Below are 12,500 nucleotides of genomic sequence, written 5' to 3'. Positions count from 1 at the left end.
TCGCCTTCGAACCTCTAACTTTCGTTCTTGATTGATGAAAACACCTTTGGCAAATGCTTTCGCTGATGTTCGTCTTGCGACGATCCAAGAATTTCACCTCTAACGTCGCAATACGAATGCCCCCAGTTATCCCTATTAATCATTACCTCGGAGTTCTGAAAACCAACAAAATAGAACCGAGATCATATTCTATTATTCCATGCACGAAATATTCAAGCGGCATTTTGAGCCCGCTTTGAGCACTCTAATTTGTTCAAAGTAAAATTGTCGGCCCACCTCGACACTCACTGAAGAGCACCGCGATAGGATTTTGATATTGAACCGGCTTTTAACGACCGGCTCACCGACGATATGCTCCGCAAACGTGTCAGTATCACCGCGGATGCGGTGCACCGACAGCGCGGCGCACAAATGCAACTACGAGCTTTTTAACCGCAACAATTTTAGTATACGCTATTGGAGCTGGAATTACCGCGGCTGCTGGCACCAGACTTGCCCTCCAATTGTTCCTCGTTAAAATATTTAAAGTGTACTCATTCCGATTACGAGGCCTCGTAAGAGTCCCGTATCGTTATTTTTCGTCACTACCTCCCCGTGCCGGGAGTGGGTAATTTGCGCGCCTGCTGCCTTCCTTGGATGTGGTAGCCGTTTCTCAGGCTCCCTCTCCGGAATCGAACCCTGATTCCCCGTTACCCGTGACAACCATGGTAGTCGCAGAAACTACCATCGAAAGTTGATAAGGCAGACATTTGAAAGATGCGTCGCCGGTACTGGACCATGCGATCGGCAAAAGTTATCCAGATTCATCAAAATTAACGACTTCAGACGCCAGGCCCTCCGTCGATTGGTTTTGATCTAATAAAAGCACTCATTCCATCACTGGTCAGAGTTCTGATTGCATGTATTAGCTCTAGAATTACCACAGTTATCCAAGTAACTGAGTAAGATCTAAGGAACCAAAACTGATATATTGAGCCATTCGCGGTATCGCCTTAATACGGCTTGCACTGAGACATGCATGGCTTAATCTTTGAGACAAGCATATAACTACTGGCAGGATCAACCAGGGAGCTAACTAAAGCTTCCGCTAGAGCCTCAAACGTGACACGACGATGCCGCCGCGACGTTCGCTTCTCTATATACATACATATTATGCGCGCGGCGTGTTTAAATAACATGATATGCAACGGCGGCGACCGTCACACGCACACTATTCACACACGCGCGCGCGCACACGTGGATAAATCTGAACACAGTCAGTTAAATCGTTGAAAGTATCATCTTAACGAGACACCCCTTAACAATTCCCATTCGCATCAAGCGAAGGAAAAATTTTAATATCGGTCAACTTTTATGACGCAAACGATCAATCTACGCACGGAGAGTGGAAGGATCGAAAATTGCGACCACATATAAACATCTGATAAAAGCCCATTGGTACATCACAAACGTGTGCGATGTGAGCAATAAAAAATTTTATACTGCCGTTCAATAGTAGTCGTATAATTTTCACGGTCTGCGCTCCGAGAGTGTATCAAGATGCGTAATATTTATTACACTACACATATAAAATACAATCTACGAAACTGACAATCTATCAAACCGTCGGCAGACGCAATGTTACTACAGTTACTAATTTCTACTTCTTCTACTACTACTACTACTACTAACTACTACTACTACTACTACTACCACCACTAAAGATTAAAAACTGTATCGCGCCGTATGCACAAACGCTTTTACAATATCATCATCTTTGGTGGTCTTTTATTATTTCATAGAACTAACACACTACTCTACAACTCTGTCAGACTCACCACCAAACACCAACCCCACACCGACACGCGAACGGCGGCAACGAGGAGAGCGCAGAGCACACGGGCGACGCGGTACAACAGCGACGAAATAATGATTACATACACATACGTACGTACAATCTCTCGCTGCGCACACGCAACGCCCCCCCGCGCCCGTCTTCGCTAGCCTCGCGCACCGATTGTCTCGCATCCCGGCTATGATGTTTCTGCTTGTTTAATTTTCTCCGACACCATTCACGTATCACGCACGGCATATGTACATACATACATAATACATACATACATACATACATACATACATACATACATACATAATACATACATACAAACATACGCCGCGCGCGACTAACGCCTCGTGTTTTCAAGGTCAAGTCAAAAAACTTTGCACGCGTGCAGTCGTCAAAAATAATTCATTATTATAAATTTCGTGGTCCATATTAAATAAATTATAAACAACAACAACAACAACAACAAACAACAACAACAACAACAACAACAACAACGACAAAAGAGGGCGTTAATTTTTGATAGACATAAATTTGAACGTTTACGTTTGATTAGGTTTATGTGTGACGATTTAATAGTTAGGTTTGTGTTCGAAATTTATAATCACAACATGAGCTGTTTCGTTTCTCTTTTCTCAGAAAATTCGAAAAAATTCGGCCAAGGTAAAAGCACCTAATACGGAGGTATTTCACAACATTTGAAAGTAAGTAACAAAGATAAGCATATGTAAGTATTTATTTTTAAAGGTGCCAAACCACTTTATTGGTAAAAGTGGAACTTAAATTTTGTATTGCGGTTGTGTCTATGTTTATTTTCATGATATTTCCGTCGATTTTCCCTAATACGGAGGTATGTAAGTTTTTCATTCATTGAACATTGGTTTGATTACGTTGATTCACTTTAAATGTGTTTCACTTATGATTTTGGTTTGACACTTATTTATAAAAAAAAAAAGAAAAAAAAAACACGCATATCACCACAAAGCAAAGAACCACAGAATACATAATAGTAGCTAAACGCTAAAAGAACGACTAACTTATTTTATTCAGACCACAGATTCAAAAGCACATTACAGACATAACATACCACAGATACATTTGACATAACTGTCACTTCTATATTTTGATACTTTCAACACTCCCACTCAAAATATACAAAATCACAAACAAAACAAAAGTACATAATTCATATTTCAACAATACCTAGAGTATTTAAATGTTTGTAATGTTTAATAGGGCCTAAGCTCTTTGTGAGCAAATCCGCTGGCATATCTGATGTACACATATAATCAACACTAACAATGTTTTCAGTTATTATTTCTCTACAATAATGATATCTGACATCTATATGCTTCGTTTTATTATGAAAAACTGGGTTAGATAACAATTTCTGAGCACTCATACTATCATTGAATAAAGTAATAGTATACAATTTTTGGGTGATTTCATTCTGCAAATTCCTTAAGTAAACTGCCTCTTTACATGCTTCTGAGATTGATACATACTCAGCCTCTGTGCTAGATAAAGCAATACATTTTTGTTTAGGTACTACATCTCCAAGATATTACTGATCCTGACAAAACAAAACAATACCCAGAATATGATTTCCTATCATTAATATCATTACTCCAGTCTGCATCTACATAACCTACAATGTTATTATTATTATTACCTTTACAATATTTCAAGCCTAAATCTTTTGTTTTCTTTAAATATTTTAACACTCTCTTTGCATACTGCCAATGTTCTTCAGTATTACAATTATTAAATGGGCTTAAATAAGACACCGCATATGCTATGTCGGGTCGTGTAAGAACAACTAAATACATTAAGCTTCCGACAAGCTGCTGATAAGGATTTTGGCTACTACCAGTAGTCTCTTTTTTACATTTTAAATTGACCTCCATAGGAGTATTTACTTGTTTACAATCAGTCATGCAAAATTTAGACAATAATTTATCTATATATTTCTTCTGATTTAATGTAACAGTTCCTTTTTCCTTATTAAAACTTTAACTGGAAATTTTTACTTAACATGGTTTTAAGGTGTTTATTTTCAGCTCTATTGTTGGAAAAAACAAACATACCATCGACATACAAAGCTACAATAGTTCTACTATTACCAACAATTTTAATATACAAACATGGCTCTATTTTTGACTTTATATAACCATCAATTAACATACAAGAATCTACCTTCTTATGCCAAGCCCGGGATGCCTGCTTGAGACCATAATATATAGCCTTTTTCAATTTAAGCACCTTACTATTATCTGAACAAGCATAACCAACCGGTTTCTGCATATATATTGTCTCAGCCAGGTCCCCATTCAAGAAAGCAGTTTTTACATCAAGATGTGTAACTTCTAGATTCAACTGTACAGACAATGCAAAAAGTAACCTAAGTGTTGTATGTCGCACAACAGGGGAAAATGTTTCACTGTAGTCCACACCATACTTTTGAGAACACCCCTTAGCTACAAGCCTAGCTCTATAACGCACATTATTTTCTGAATCACACTTCTTTTTAAGAACCCACTTGCACTTCACTATTGTTTCACCATTCGTAGGTCTATTATCCAACTCCCAAGCATCATTGTCCTAAATAAATAATAATACTAAACTCTTTAATATTATGAGGAATTCTATTGTAAAAGCGTATACCTTGACCCATAAATGAATTTTTAACTTTAGCTAATCGGAAAAATGGCATTTCAATTCTATTCCTGTTCCTTGTGCCATAATCGTGTCTATCTCCTACTCTTGTGTGTAAGTCGGAGCTTTTGTGTACATGCAAAATATTATTAAATATATACTGTGATGGTACAGTAAGGATACCAGTATTCTTAAAATGATCTCTTAGTGAGTCCCGAGCACGTAAATTATATATAGAGCGAATGGCTCTTTTCTGTAAGATAAATATAGTTTCTATATCTGCAGCCCTCACACCCCACAGTAGAAGTCCATAGGACATAATGCTATGAAAGTAGCTGAAATAAACCAATCTAGCCGTATCTTCATCGGTGAGATGCCTTATTTTTCGGACTGCATATGCAGCTGAACTGAGCTTACCTGCAGCGGTGTTGACATGGGCTCCCCACTGTAGTTTCTCGTCCAATGTAAACCCTAGAAATACAGTAGACTCAGTAGGATGCAATACCTCCCCGTTCAAGGTAATATCTCTGTTCAACTTTTTTACGTTTTAGTGGTTTTTTTGGCATTTAATAATAAATTATTGGCAGTAAACCATTCAGATATGTGTAAAAGAGCACTGTTCACTTCGTCAACATTTGGGTCATGCCTATCCACATTAAAAATTAATGAGGTATCATCTGCAAACAGAACTATTTCACACCTATCCTGCAAATAATAGGGAAGATCATTGATATATACCAAGAACAAGAAGGGACCTAAAATTGACCCCTGTGGAACACCAATGTTAATTGACGCACCGCTAGAACGTTCTCCATCAACAACTACAGTCTGTATCCTATCATACAGGTATGACGCTATGAGGTTCTGGGCTTTTCCTTTAATTCCATAGTGATTAAGTTTACGTAACAAAGTACAATGTTCAACGCAGTCAAATGCTTTGGAGAGGTCACAAAATATCCCCAGAGCATTTTTTGAGTTTTCCCATGCTTTATATATATGTGTTAGAAGTGCAACTCCAGCATCTGTGGTTGAGCGCCCCTTTGCGAAACCAAACTGTTTGGTGTGCAGTAAATTATTAGATGCAAAATGACTACTCAATTGGTTTAATATTAACTTCTCGAATACCTTACTTAATGTTGGTAAAATAGAGATAGGTCTATAATTGTTACAGTCTTCTTGATCGCCCTTCTTAAATAGAGGTATAACTTTACTAAGCTTTAGTAAATTAGGAAATGTACCATAGTCACAACACTTATTAAATATGAAAGCTAAATTTTTCGCAATATTTTCTATTATATTATTAACTAAATTTACGGACATTCCCCAAAGATCGCAAGTATTTTTTAGATTAAGCGTCTTAAAGGCAGTAACAATATCACTAGCAGTTACGTGTCGTAATTCAAATAATGTACTGCACCCCGCAACATGGTCCCTCATAAAGGTTTCTGCAAGTGCTGAAGACGAATTTAAACTATTAGTAATAGTAGCAGGGACACTACTGAAGAATTCTTCAAAAGCAAGCGCAACATCAGCACTTTTGTCAATAACCCTGTCATTATTTACAAGTTTTATGGTATTACTTGATTTGCTTTTACCCATTTCACCGTTAATAATAGACCAAACTGTTTTAACTTTATTACCAGAGTCGCGTATTTTATCTTTGATATACAAACGCTTTGCAGTAAAACAAACTTTTTTAAAAATTTTTGAGTAATTTCTAACATAACTAAGGAAAGATGGGTCTTTACTATATTTTTTAGCTTCATACCCTATAATTCATAAAGAATGTTCCTGCACCTACATATGTATACTAGCTGTCGCCCATTTACTAAATGGTAAATCCTTGGTAATATTTAAAGATTTAACTTTAAATATTTTTTCAAATTCATTATGTACTAAATTAAAAAGATTTTTAAACATTTCACAAGGACTATTAGGAAAGGATTGATCATTTAGTATGGGCAGGTTTTTATTAATATTATTCCTAAATTTATTAATGCCTTTTTTAGTTATAGGCCTAACATTAATCCTTTTAAATGTAGGTATGCAATCCCATTCAAAAACTACTTTCTGGCCACAGTGATCCGAAGTCAATGTATTGAGAATATTTTTCTCTAAACAGATGCAGTCACAGTATATAATATTATCAATACAGGTTGCAGAAGTAGGTGTAATTCGTGTGGGTTCGTTAAAAAGTTTATATAGATTAAATGACTGAAATAAATTAACAATTCGTGTAGCCGTTTGTGTTTGTAAAAGTAAATCAATATTAAAATCGCCACATACTATAACTTTTTTTTTACTCCTGCTTAGACGCTTTAATATTTCTTCCATGACTGTCTCAAACATATTATAGTCACTGGAAGGGGGTCTATAAACGCAAACAATAATATAACGCTCCAGCTCCACACAGGACAGTTCAATGGTCCGTTCTACAGAAAGACTAACAATGTCAGTTCGTTCTTTACATTTTACACTATCATGTACAAAAATAACAGAACCTCCGTGAATAGCCTGTGTCCTAAAGTATATACTTTTTAATTTGTAATTTTCAATATTTACTAACGACTGACATTGTTTAAGCCAATGTTCTGTTACACAAAATATTTTAATATTGTTATCATTCAGAAACAATTCTATTTCTAACAATTTGCTAGCCAAGCCTTGAATATTTTGATGCACAATGGAAAAAGTCTGCTTAGCTGTTGTCTTATATACTAGTTTAAATCTAGCTTAGGGCTAGATTGTCTGTCAACACTTAACCTAGGTTGATGTATATAATTACTACTACATAAAATTATAGTAGATCGATGGTCTGATACCGAACATGTACCAGACTGGTTAATATTATATGCTATTAACATAGCAAGTTCTCGCTTATATCTAAATGGCAGATACACTGTATCCTTTGTCAAACAAAAAGATTTTGTACAAGAATTAAGGTCAAAATATATAAATGCATCACTATGATGATTTGTTAAATTATATAATTTTAAGTTAATATTATAGATAAATTTATTTTGATTTTGTGTCAAACCAGGCAAATATGGTAATGTACACAACATAAATTTGCATTTTGTCTCACTACTAATTTTTAACATTTTTTGAAATCCTATATCAATGTCATGTTTTTTTAATTTAAAACTATCTCCATATAATATAATAACAATACTATTTTCATTAAAACTAAAATTATCTAATGAATTCATGATATATGTAAATGAACTATTAGGAGTACAAAAATTAGTTACTTTATGCCCCAAATTGTTAAGCAAAGCGCCAAATCCCTGACCTATATTATCTGACAACACAATAATTTCCTGCATAGAAAGATGTTTCGTTTTAGTAGATGGAATTGTTGCCGTTGATTGAATACTATGTATATCAGTGCAGTCAATGGACTTATGGGGCGGTGGGACGGTTGCTCATTGTCACTTATGGAACACCTACATACATAGTTATTGGTCAGAGACTCGAAGCGATCCATATTTTCATTGCTCAACTTTATTAAGTAATCTGCCTCTTTTATGTGTTCATTAATTTGTAATTGGGCAGCCGAATATTTTTGTTTGAGGTCAATTAATGTGCCATTTAATGAGTCTATTTTCTCCTTCAGTTCAGAAGTTTCTACTTCATATAACATTTTATAATGTTCTAAGTCCCTATGATAACTATCTAACTCTTTCACAAGACTGTTATTTTTATTTTGTAATTGTACTACATTTTTCCATGAAAATCTATTTCTAATAATTGATTTTGTACGTTTTATAAACTTACATAATTTAAGATATTTTTTCAATTTGTTATGTGAATTGAACTTAATGTTCCTACTGTTTTCAAAGCCACTTAACTGTTCACATTCAACCAGTTCACCATAAAGACTGTTGGATGAATTGCATAGCCGCTTGGAGTTATCCTCTTGAACCTCCATTAAACTGCATTCCAGTTCAACGATACGACTGAGAGCCTTCTCGTGGTCATTGGAACACTGTTGGAAGCTGTCAACAATGTCTTGGAGGGCTGTGCACTTGTTTTGGCTGTCCATATATTGAGTGTGGAGTTCAGCTAGTTCGGCCTTCAAACTTGTGTTCTTTTTAATTATTTTCTGGATTTCAAGTTCATGTTCCTCTCTCTCCAGCAAGAGTTGTTCACACAGGGATTGTGAAGCCTTTAAATCCTGTAGTGTGGCCTTTAGTTTGTTTTCCATGTCTTTGGCCAATGCCTTGCGGGTCAGCATGTTGTAATTTTAATTGCTGAAACAGGTGAAATAGATGTTAAAAAATTGTATTTATGATGCAATTATACTAAAATTTACTTGTGTTAGATAGATAGTGAATAGATAAATAGTAGTTTTTTAGTAAAAATGAAGTATATTTTGTCTGGAGCTATAAGTTTTTGTCCTCTAAATTGCTTCCAACTTGTCAAGCAAAGTGAGACGATAACTATGCGCTCGTGTATTTATTGTGACGTTACTCATAAAATATGAGCAGTGTTATTAGTTAAAATGAATGCGAATGTTGTGTATATTGTTAAAAATAGTAGATATATTAGAACTAGTACTCCCCTGGTTTATCGAAGAAATTCGAATTTGAATTTCCGTTGCCGTTGACATCCACGTTATAGGTACAAAACGTTGCTTCAGTCACATAAATGCGTACTTCACATAAATTAATACACATACGTTGATAATATAGTTAACTAATACTAATTATTACTGTTTTTACCACTAATTATTGAATATAATATATTTTATTGAATTTAAAACTAAGAGCTGATGTTCACTCAGCTGTTGACATCTGTCATGTTATCCAGGGGGGGGGGACACCTAGAACAAACTGACATTTATTAAAGAAAGCGACGTCATCTATACTTTGGCGTGTAAAAACGTATTAAATCAGTTTATATTAAATCCCCAAAAGATGGCATCGCACTTTCTAAAGTTATCGGAAATTGTTTAGAGACATTTAAATAAATGGCAGTTATTCTTGAAACATTATTTTATTTTAATAGATCGAATGCGAAGCTTACCTTTTTTTTTTAAATTCCATTAAATAATTTTGCGATTTTAATCGTTTCATATTTTCATATGGTAACAAATTAATAAACTTGCAACATTTTCTGAAAGCTTCTCAGTGTTGTCTATAAGAAATCAATGTAGTAAAATAAGATAAATGAAAACCTTTCTATATTCCCTATTTTCAAAGTTTAAATGAATTAGAACAATTATCTCAGATTTTTAATTCACTATCCTATAGAACTTTAATTCAGGAAAATATTTTACATAAAAAATACTGCGTGTGATTTAATAATTATATTGAAAACATTTTATTAATTAACATGAAAAGTGTAAAATATGATTTATTAATTGGTAACATTGACTAACAAAATATTTTGTTAGTACATCGCAATTCGCAGATCACAAAATATTATTTTGTTAATTCTGTCATAAAATGGCGGCTACTATACGTGAAGTTTATTAACTTATTATTTAGTTCATTTTGTTGATAATCGTGTGAAGTTTCTAGTCCTCGTGAGTGTGGTGAAAGTGCGTTGAATCGAGCCCTACGTTCAGGCTTTCAAAAGTTTCTACTGAAAATTATGTGCACGGACAGTTTTGTTTTAGGTACCTATATAAAATGTAATATTACAGTGAAAGCATTTAAAAAATAAAGTATTAATTTCTTTTAATGTCGTTTTCTTCATTATTCTTAGTAAGTACATACCTACTTCAATATGTTTTAAGAAATTTGACCGAATAATATTTAGCACTTCCAAATATCTTATTTTTATAGACTCCGTAGGTAATATTCATTTAGTGAAACTAATTTATATACTAATAATCTTGTAATTATTATTATAAGTGAAAAGTTTTTTTTAAATCACCTAAATCTTTAAAATACCATCCATTTCGTAATCATTTAGATCTTTAGTCTTATTTCTTAAATGTTGAAAATAAATGATACCTATTTCAGTTAGCTCTCCTATTTCAATAACGACGCAAATATATGTGAGCAGGCACATATTTTGAAGTTTGATTTCAATTTTCAACTATCAACATATTAAATTATTAAGTAAAAAAAAAATAGGTAGGTATATACCTAGTTATTAGTATTACGTATATGTATACGTAGGTATATAGAATTAGTTTTAACCCCAAAATCCAGAGAGCGCATTGTCGCATGTCAAAGTCAATGACTAAGGAATCCTATGGACAGGGCATATTGTTCTATACAAACAACTGATTATACAAATATCATGCATTTCGATACCGAAATAATAAAACTAATACTGTCTCTTTCTAACTAATGAATATTCTGATATGTGAAAAAATATGGCTATACGTCAGTCAGTGCTAATTCTATACCGCTTGACATTTGAAGTTAGCTCAAATACCTACTGTGGCCGGTCGCCATTTTATGTTCTCGTTATTACGATGTACATGCTCTGTCATTGCTCCGTAGTAAACATTGAAAAATATTGAATATTTTTGTGATTGTGACAAACATTTGTGTCTAAAACATATAGAGTGGTCAAGGACAAATAGTGGCATAATGCCAAAGCGCATTATTGTGGGATGTGGCTCCGGAAAGAATGAAAACCAGAAAAGTTTGTCTTTGCACCGGTATGTATACGTTTTGACTGAAATATTAGTTATTTCTTTGCTGATTTAGTTATTTTCATGTATATTGAATTGAGGAGTATTCACAGACTATGTTCAGTGCAAAATTGTTACCAAATATAGCTTTATTTTGTATATTTTCGTTCTAGTAAAATAATGAATTTGGGTGCTGGTGATGGCTTATAATATCGACATTAGCAAAATGTTCGATGAAGACGTGCGTCTCCCAAGGCTGTGACCTGTGTCATTAATCTTAAGAATAGTTGCTTTGGTTAATACACTTCCAAATTAACAAATTAATTTTGCCAAGAGCAGCAGAAGGAAAAATAAAACACTTAAATTTACCTAATATGAATTTTAACTTAAGTAAGATTAGTCGCTTTTATAGTACTTTAAAAATGTATTTATAAATAAGTCAGGTCAGGACTAAAATTATAATAACCTAAAAATTCATTTTTTATAGGTTACCAAGAAGTGAAAATAGAAAAGGAAAATGGTTAGAAGCAATTGAAACTGAAAATATCAAGCCAAATGTAAAGGATATATCATAGTATGTTCCCTACATTTCCCCGAAAGTGCTTTCAATAGAACAATGGATGTGATTAGTCTGCACGATGATGCTATACCAGTATGTTTGCCGCTGCATTCACACAGGGTGAGGTGTTTATCTGTAGACACATGATGTCTTCCAATTTACTTTTGGTCTTTTTATTTAGATTTAGGGCTGTCATTTATATTCTAACGTTTCTCCTATTTTGAAGAGGGCCTGTGAACAAACTGAGATGGTTTTATATGATTTTTTGAGTACAAACTTGGGTGATATTTGGTTGTTGAAATGTTATTGACTGAGGGAAAGTGAAATTTACTTTAAATACATGGGGTGTTTTAATTTATTTTTCTATTCTTTATAAATTTATATTTATAAAGCATTTGAATGCCATAAAATAAAACCAAAAATATAAATTTAAATTCCGCTATTGCAAGCCCTAATGTTAATATTAATTTCAAACCGTCGCGTCAGCATTGCCCTTTTAATTAAAATGTATTGCATGTTAGTTAAAATGTAAAGTGAACAATGTTAGTTAATGTAAACTGTGACATTTCATTTCCAGGTACCGGTTGAGCCTCAAATCCCGAACTCAAAAATGAACAGAGTGAATCCGAGTGCATCACAGGCTGCACGAAATAGTTTAGTTTTATAATTTTCTCTGTTATTAAGTAATTATTGTTTTTTTTTTCTATTACCTACTGTATATTGTGTTGTTCATCGTAATAAAAAACTATTATATACCTATACTAGCGGTCCGCCCCGGCTTCGCCCGTGGTACATATTAACGTTTTCTCTACATAAGAACCATCCTCGTACTTCAAGGAATATAATAAAAAAAGAATTATCGAAATCGG

At 33.9% G+C, this 12,500-nt stretch overlaps 1 long non-coding RNA gene and 1 other non-coding gene across 2 annotated transcripts in view; one reads left to right on the top strand and one right to left on the bottom strand.

Annotated features, from left to right (window-relative positions):
• Positions 1-1,070, bottom strand: part of LOC123697778 — a 1,905-nt gene extending 835 nt beyond the window's left edge. The window contains exon 1 of the ribosomal RNA XR_006752269.1: positions 1-1,070. This exon is cut by the window's left edge and continues 835 nt beyond it. This is a non-coding gene — a ribosomal RNA (small subunit ribosomal RNA).
• A 9,831-nt stretch (positions 1,071-10,901) lies between these two features.
• Positions 10,902-12,346, top strand: LOC123696908. The gene is made up of 3 exons (XR_006752144.1): positions 10,902-11,099; positions 11,560-11,751; positions 12,209-12,346. It is a non-coding gene; the product is annotated as an uncharacterized LOC123696908 (long non-coding RNA).
• Positions 12,347-12,500: the final 154 nt, after the last annotated feature.

This window comes from Colias croceus, chromosome 1 (genome assembly GCF_905220415.1).
Source record: "Colias croceus chromosome 1, ilColCroc2.1".
Taxonomy (NCBI): Eukaryota; Metazoa; Arthropoda; class Insecta; order Lepidoptera; family Pieridae; genus Colias; species Colias croceus.
The sequence above is the reverse complement of the archived record's forward strand: the minus strand, read 5'-3'. Positions and strand labels throughout refer to the sequence as shown.